The sequence below is a fragment of the Bison bison genome, unplaced genomic scaffold, assembly GCF_000754665.1.
Source record: "Bison bison bison isolate TAMUID 2011002044 unplaced genomic scaffold, Bison_UMD1.0 scf7180017864189, whole genome shotgun sequence".
Classification (NCBI taxonomy): Eukaryota; Metazoa; Chordata; class Mammalia; order Artiodactyla; family Bovidae; genus Bison; species Bison bison.
In genome coordinates this window covers 1,492,184-1,498,816 of record NW_011494761.1, presented here as the reverse complement: position 1 = coordinate 1,498,816, position 6,633 = coordinate 1,492,184, and the positions used below count along the sequence as shown (strand labels likewise).

General features: G+C 43.1%; 1 long non-coding RNA gene across 1 annotated transcript in view; it reads right to left on the bottom strand.

The window, feature by feature from the left end:
• LOC104991353 overlaps positions 1-6,413 on the bottom strand; it is a 56,337-nt gene extending 49,924 nt beyond the window's left edge. Inside the window, exon 1 of the long non-coding RNA XR_825601.1 lies at positions 4,709-6,413. This is a non-coding gene — a long non-coding RNA (uncharacterized LOC104991353). The remainder of the gene's footprint in view (positions 1-4,708) is intronic.
• Positions 6,414-6,633: the final 220 nt, after the last annotated feature.

Sequence of the window (6,633 nt, the reverse complement as noted above, 5' to 3'; positions counted from 1 at the left end):
AATTTTCCACAGTTTATTGTGATCCACACAGTCAAAGGCTTTGGCATAGTCAATAAAGCAGAAATAGATGCTTTTCTGGAACTCTCTTGCTTTTTCCATGATCCAGCGGATGTTGGCAATTTGATCTCTGGTTCCTCTGCCTTTTCTAAAACCAGCTTGAACATCAGGCAGTTCACAGTTCACATATTGCTGAAGCCTGGCTTGGAGAATTTTGAGCATGACTTTACTAGCATGTAAATACAGAGCATCAACTAGACACATCAATTGTGATGGCTTGTATTCCAGACATATATGTGTGAGCAGCCAACTTCACATTAGATGGAAATGATTACAGGTATTGAAGTTCTTGCTTTCTCAGTTCGTGACCCTGAGCATCCCATCCTCTCACAAGAAGCTGGCCCGGCAGGACACGTCACTCAAGGGAAACCTGTCAGTGAAATCGTATTAAACAGTGTGCACGAGCAGCGTGCTCCTGCCCATCACTCTAGGAAACTGAGAACGCCTTTTCCGACTACGGGTCTGAGATCAAGGTGCACTTTAAGTGTGAGAGTACACGTTTGTTTCTGACTCTAAAATAACATTTAATCTCTGGCATTTTTGTATCGTGGCCGAGTCCCTAAAGCATTCTGATCAACAGAACCTACCTATCCTAGAGCCCTATTTGGAAAGTAAAGACATCACAGAGTTGAGGAAAAAAACATTTCTTTTCGACTACAGTATCGGGACTTCCTTCACGTTTTGAAAGATCTTTACTTTCATTTGAATTTGAATATGGTTTCCTTTCTGATGATATCCGACATTCAAACAGGTCTTGTTAATAAAATCTAGGCCACCTTCCACTTGACTAATTAGGCATGATTAGTTCCATCAATCAGCCTTTCTAACATTTTTCCCCATAAATTAAGCTTTGGAGCTTTGAAAAATACGAAACAATCAAATTACTGTTATTTGAAATAGATAGAGTGTGTTGCGCTGCAGTTTGGTTTATAATGGGAGCTCATTACCATCCTCATTACTGTGAATTATGGGAGTTTCCTGGCTGGCCTTCATTAACCATCTGGCTTTAAACATTGATTTGTGGTTATGTATGTTATTTTTAGAAACGAGCACCTGAACATCTAGTGAAAACATTTGTTTCATCTTGTTCTACATATTTTTAAAGGCCATGAATCTCACTGTTGTGAAAATCTCGTACATTCTGGTGTGTCTTCATCTTTGAGTTATGTTCATGTATTATTTAGCCAATGGAAAGGCTAGCCAGGTCATCATGTCTTGATCCTATAAGCTACTCGAGAAACTTCCTAGCAAGTGTGATAGGGAAATAGAAGACAGACAAATCTAACCTTACAGATTTTCATTCCAATTTTATATATTTGAAAGTACATGAAGACGTTGATGTTGGAGTGCTTTAAACAAGATGATACTAAAAAAATCATTCACTGGTTTAGTCATCAATATCTAATGAGCAGTTTTTAAGGAATAGAGACTAGTCCAGGTGCAGGAGATGTTGGGCAAGGCTCCTACCGCATGGAGTTGGAAAACAAAGGAGAGGACCAATAATCAAGACATGAGTATGAAGGACATAAACTGTATTTCATAACAGAGAAAAAGTGGGGAAGGAATGCCTTTAGAAAAAGTAGGATAAGTCTCCCTGAGGGTGTCACGAGGATGACCGTGCGAACAACCCGTGAAAGAAGCTTCTTGGGAGAAGATGCCGTGAATCCAAACGGCACCAGTCTGCAAAGAGCCGGATGCGTCGTGAGACGTAAGATCTGAATCGAGAGCACAGGGCAGCAGGCTGAGGCGGGAGATGAGCTTGGAAGAGCTGGAAGGACCCAGGCCCTACCGGGTCTAAAGGAGTCTAAAGGTCGAAAATCTAAATTTAATTGCATTGTGACTTACATTTAAAACCATTGTGGCCCTGGTGTAGAAAAATGCCTCCAGGAAGGCAAGAGGTAGGAGATGGTGGCCTCGCAGAAGGCAGCCCTGACAGCCAGTGATAGCTAATGATGACCGATGCTATGGTCAGGACAGAAGGGACGTGAGGAACAGACAGGGGTGGTTTTGAAGATGGAGCCAACATTACGCATCTACGCACCGAATGTGAATAACCCGGGAGCGAGGGCACAATCTTCAGTGGTTTATCATAAAATAGGCTTTGTGTTAGATGATTCTGTCCACCTGTAGGCTAACGTAAGTGTTCTGAGCACAGTTAGGGTTAGGTTGAGCTGTGATGCTCAGTACGTTAGGTGTATTACATGCGTCTTCAAGGTACAATATTTTCAGGTTTTGGTGGGTTTATTGGGAGAAACTCCTATCGCAAAGGAAGATCCCTGGCACTGTACACATGGTGTTGCACACGAGTGTGAATATATCTGCAAGGAGAGTCCTGGAGATGCGTGTGCTTACGAATCTTTCTGTGTTCATTTTACATTTTGGTAGATGGTTCCAAATAGATTTCCAAGAATTTCGTTTCCAAAGAATATAGTTTAATTTAACTTAATTTAAGACTTTAATTTCCAAGAATATAGTTCCAAAGACTTTTATCAGTTTTGATTCCCATCAACAACAGCACTTTTGCCCTCGTGCACCCAGTAAGCCACAGGAGTCTGAGTTCTGCTCGGTCTGCCATGTGAACATGGTACATCACTATGGTTTTGTCTCTTCTTTGTCAGAGAGGTCCAGTTCCCTTTCAAGTGTTTAGAAGCCACTTGCTTCTCGAGTGCATGTGAAGTCTCAGCTCCTGTCCTTTGCCCACTCGCATTGGACTGCTGAGCTTATTTCTGTAACGCGTTCATTACTGCTTGTCCTGTCCAGCAAACCCTCAGAGCCCGTGATGCTGCTCACGAATGGGAAGGAGCAGGGAAGACACCCATCTCTCGCCCCGCAGTAGACTCTTACTGATAGCTCTGCTGCCAGTTTAGAGACTGAGCGGTAATCGTGGTTTCTCCCTTGCACTCTGCACTGGGAAGTTGACGCAAAATGTTTTCAGTGGGGGGAAACCGAGAATCAGTCTCTATTCTCCCTCTGCCTCCAGATCCTAAACCCTTGGCACAGGGCTGAGAAACATCCTCTCCTTACCATACCTTGGATTGTCAGAGAAAATCCAAATGCGAGCATGGTGAGAGACTTCCTTTTAGTTTCATGTACTGTCTCGCTTGACACAAACTGCAGAGCTTCTTGTGGAAATCTGTTTCATGCTGTACTTGTGGCTGGATGAACGTGTGAGAATGTGTCTATGACACAGTCTGTGGAGTTACAGCTGCGAGCAATGGAACCCTGCTGCTGCTGCTGCTGCTGAGTCGCTCAGTCGTGTCCGACTCTGTGCGACCCCATAGACGGCAGCCCCCCAGGCTCCGCCATCCCTGGGATTCTCCAGGCAAGAACACGGGAGTGGGTTGCCATTTCCTTCTCCAGTGCATGAAAGTGAAAGGTGAAAGTGAAGTCGCTCAGTCGTGTCAGACTCTTAGCGACCCCATGGACTGCAGCCCACCAGGCTCTTCCGCCCATGCGATTTTCCAGGCAAGAGTACTGGAGTGGGGTGCCATAATGGAACACAGACATGCGTAATCAGGAGAAGAATACAACAGAGTACCTCTCTCAAAGTCATCCTGCAGCCCCCCCTCCCTTGGCAATATTTAGTCACCCATTCAAACACTTATATACAATTATATATATATATGAAGCAGTGTTTGCCATGATTTTAAATAGTAATCAGAGAGCATTTTTCCTTACTGCAAATGATTAAACAAAGAAAGAGTAAATGAAGATGAAATATAAACTTTAGAGTACATAATTCTGGAGACCACACAATCACACATATGGAATATTTTTTCATAGCAAAGCCCCTCCCCACCCCAGTTGCCATCATTGTAAATAAGCAGAACAGTCTCGGGTTTACCTAAATCCATTCCCATTTTCCTAAACTTACTGACTGTATATGCTCTATCAGATAAATTTGTGAAGAGACTCCGAGTGGGGTTGGAAAGAATGTTTATAAAAAGGAAAAAAGTCACCTCCAGGCATTTCAAAGGTTTTCTTTAGAAATACTGTGAATAACCAAGGGTATCTGCAATAAGACAGCCATCCTATAAAATTTAGAGGATTACTAAGTGTTAATTATCTTACAAGCTCTCCATTTTACTTCTTGCCCATGTCTTGCTTTTAATTAATGTTTCTCTTTGAGCTAGGAGAGCAATAATTTTCTTGGCTGTTTCTTCACTGAGAGATTTGCTATTCTTCCCAAATCTTGATATGTAGCCTTATTTTCTACTAAGAGAAGCCCAGGAGAAAAACAACATACAGCATCAAAGATAGGGATTCTAAGCTTCGAGATGTTGTTAAAATATTGTTTAATCACAGAACTTTTCTGAGCCAGTGCTGAACAATGTTTTTCTATCTCTCTGTATCCCATGGCTATCATTCATTCATTGATTCTTCTATTTGATCATTTGTCTATAGATTTATCTGTTTATGCAACATTGGTTGAGTATACTTTGACTTCCAGGCACAGTTAGGCCCTGAAACTCACAAAGTTGAACAAGACTCAGCCTGTGGGTGTTTCACTTATAGAAGAGACACAGGAATAAATGATAAATAAGTGTAATATAAGTCCTTTATTCCATTTGAACCTCAAACTGGCCCTGTAAGTTAGTGCTACTGTCTGAAAGTCTGTGTCCCTCCAAAAGTCAAATGTGGAAATTCCTACCTTTTTTATTGGTCTGGCGTGTGAGAGGTGATTAGGTCAGGAGGGTGGCGCCCTCCTAAATGAGATCAGTCCTCTTATAAAAGAGGGTCCAGAGCTCCTTCTTTCCTTCCTCCATGTGGGAATACAAGGAAGTCTGAGACGCGGAAGAGGGCCCTCGTCCAACCATCGCGCTCCTAGACAGTCAGTCTCTGCAACCGTAAGAAATAAATCTCTGTTGTTGATGAGCCGCCTATCCATGGCATTGTGTTGTAGCAGCCTGAATGAACTAAGACCGTTCAGTGGGATGGTTGTTGATAGTCTCGCATTATAGGTGAAGAAATGGAGGCTTAAATGGCAGTTAAGTAAATTATCCAGGGCCTACAAATGTAGGACCAGGACTTAACTTCAGTTCTAATTCCAAAGCCACATTCTTCTGCCGTGCTACATGGCGCTGAAGTCCTTCCTTGAGACGCTCCTGGAGACAGCACTCAGCACGGCTGGGAAACAAGCTCCTTTTCCTCCGTGATGCGGCCACTTTACTGACCCTTGCCACCTGAGCCATGAATCATGAAGTATGCCCTCAAGCTGACAAGTTCACTAAATAAACAAGGACTTTATTCCTTTTGTCTGTTGATAACAGAAAGACAAGCTTGTACTACGCACCCACGTTTCCCACATCTGTCCTTCAGCAAGAGCAAACTTAAAATCCAATTAAGACCCAGGCATGGAGGAATGAGACTCGTCCCTGAAAGCAAACTAACACATCTTCCCGGTGATGTTATCGACAGACATTTTCCTTTCCTGCAACAAGTCAAATTATCATGGTGCTCCCTGCAGAGCCAAATTATAATATATAGCAAGCCATGTTGCGATAAGCGTAAGAAAGAGATAAAGCTAGGTGTGTGTCACTGGCATAAAACAAGCTGACTGTCTACTTCGGAACGATTTGTCCAAAAGCAGAATTGAAACATGAATGGTAGGGAGGCGGGCCTGGGCTTAGAAGAAACACGTTGCTACAGTGATTGTAAATAAATAAGGTCAGGTTTGGTAAGACTTCGCTGGCCCACGTACCCCTCCTGGATGTTCAGATCGCTCCTGGGGTGATGAATGATATGACCCAAAACTGTCCCAAAAGAGGCTTCTGTGTCCTGGCTGTCACTGGTCACATGACCCTAGCCAGACCAATAAGACTCAATTTGTGGATTTCTGTTGGGACAACAGGAAGCTCCTTTTTCTCCCTCCCTCCCTCCTTCTTCCTTTTTTTTTTTTTTTTGTTGTTTGATTGGAAGCTGGGAGTATATAAGTCACCACAGAGCTTATAAGGGGCAGAAGATGGAAAGAGCCTGTCTGAGAGTCAAGCCAACACAGAGAAAACTTGACTTAAAACATGAAGGAAAAGTGAGTCCGAACAGTTTCGTCTCGACCAAGCTCACACCACGCCTGAACTGAGAGCTGCCCCCGCGCTGCTCTGGTCATTAAACCTACAGATTCCTTTGGGTTTCCTGTCTCCGCTCTCCCTTGCTGTTTCTTGCTCTCCCTTTTTCTTCTTAGGCCAGTTTGATACTTGTTTCTGTTACTTACTACTAAGAGTTCTAACTGAGGGAAACAGCAAGCAACAATTCTTCCCAGTGATTCTGTATTTCTTTGTCTGAAAAGCTGTAGATTAATTTAGAGACAGCAGCCATTCAGCCCCACAAATCCTTCGCTGTGCAGTCCACAAGATTCAGCCTTGTCCCTTTTCTTGATTTTTACTGAGCAACCGAAATAGGTTTTGTAAAAATATAGCCTTAGAATGATTAAAAAAATTTTTTTTAATTGAAGTATAGTTGATTTATGGGGCTTCCCTCGTGGCTCAGACAATAAAGAATCTGCTTGCCATGAGGGAGAACTGGTTTCGATCTGGTCAGGAAGATCCCCTGGAGAAGGGAATGGCAACCCACTCCAGT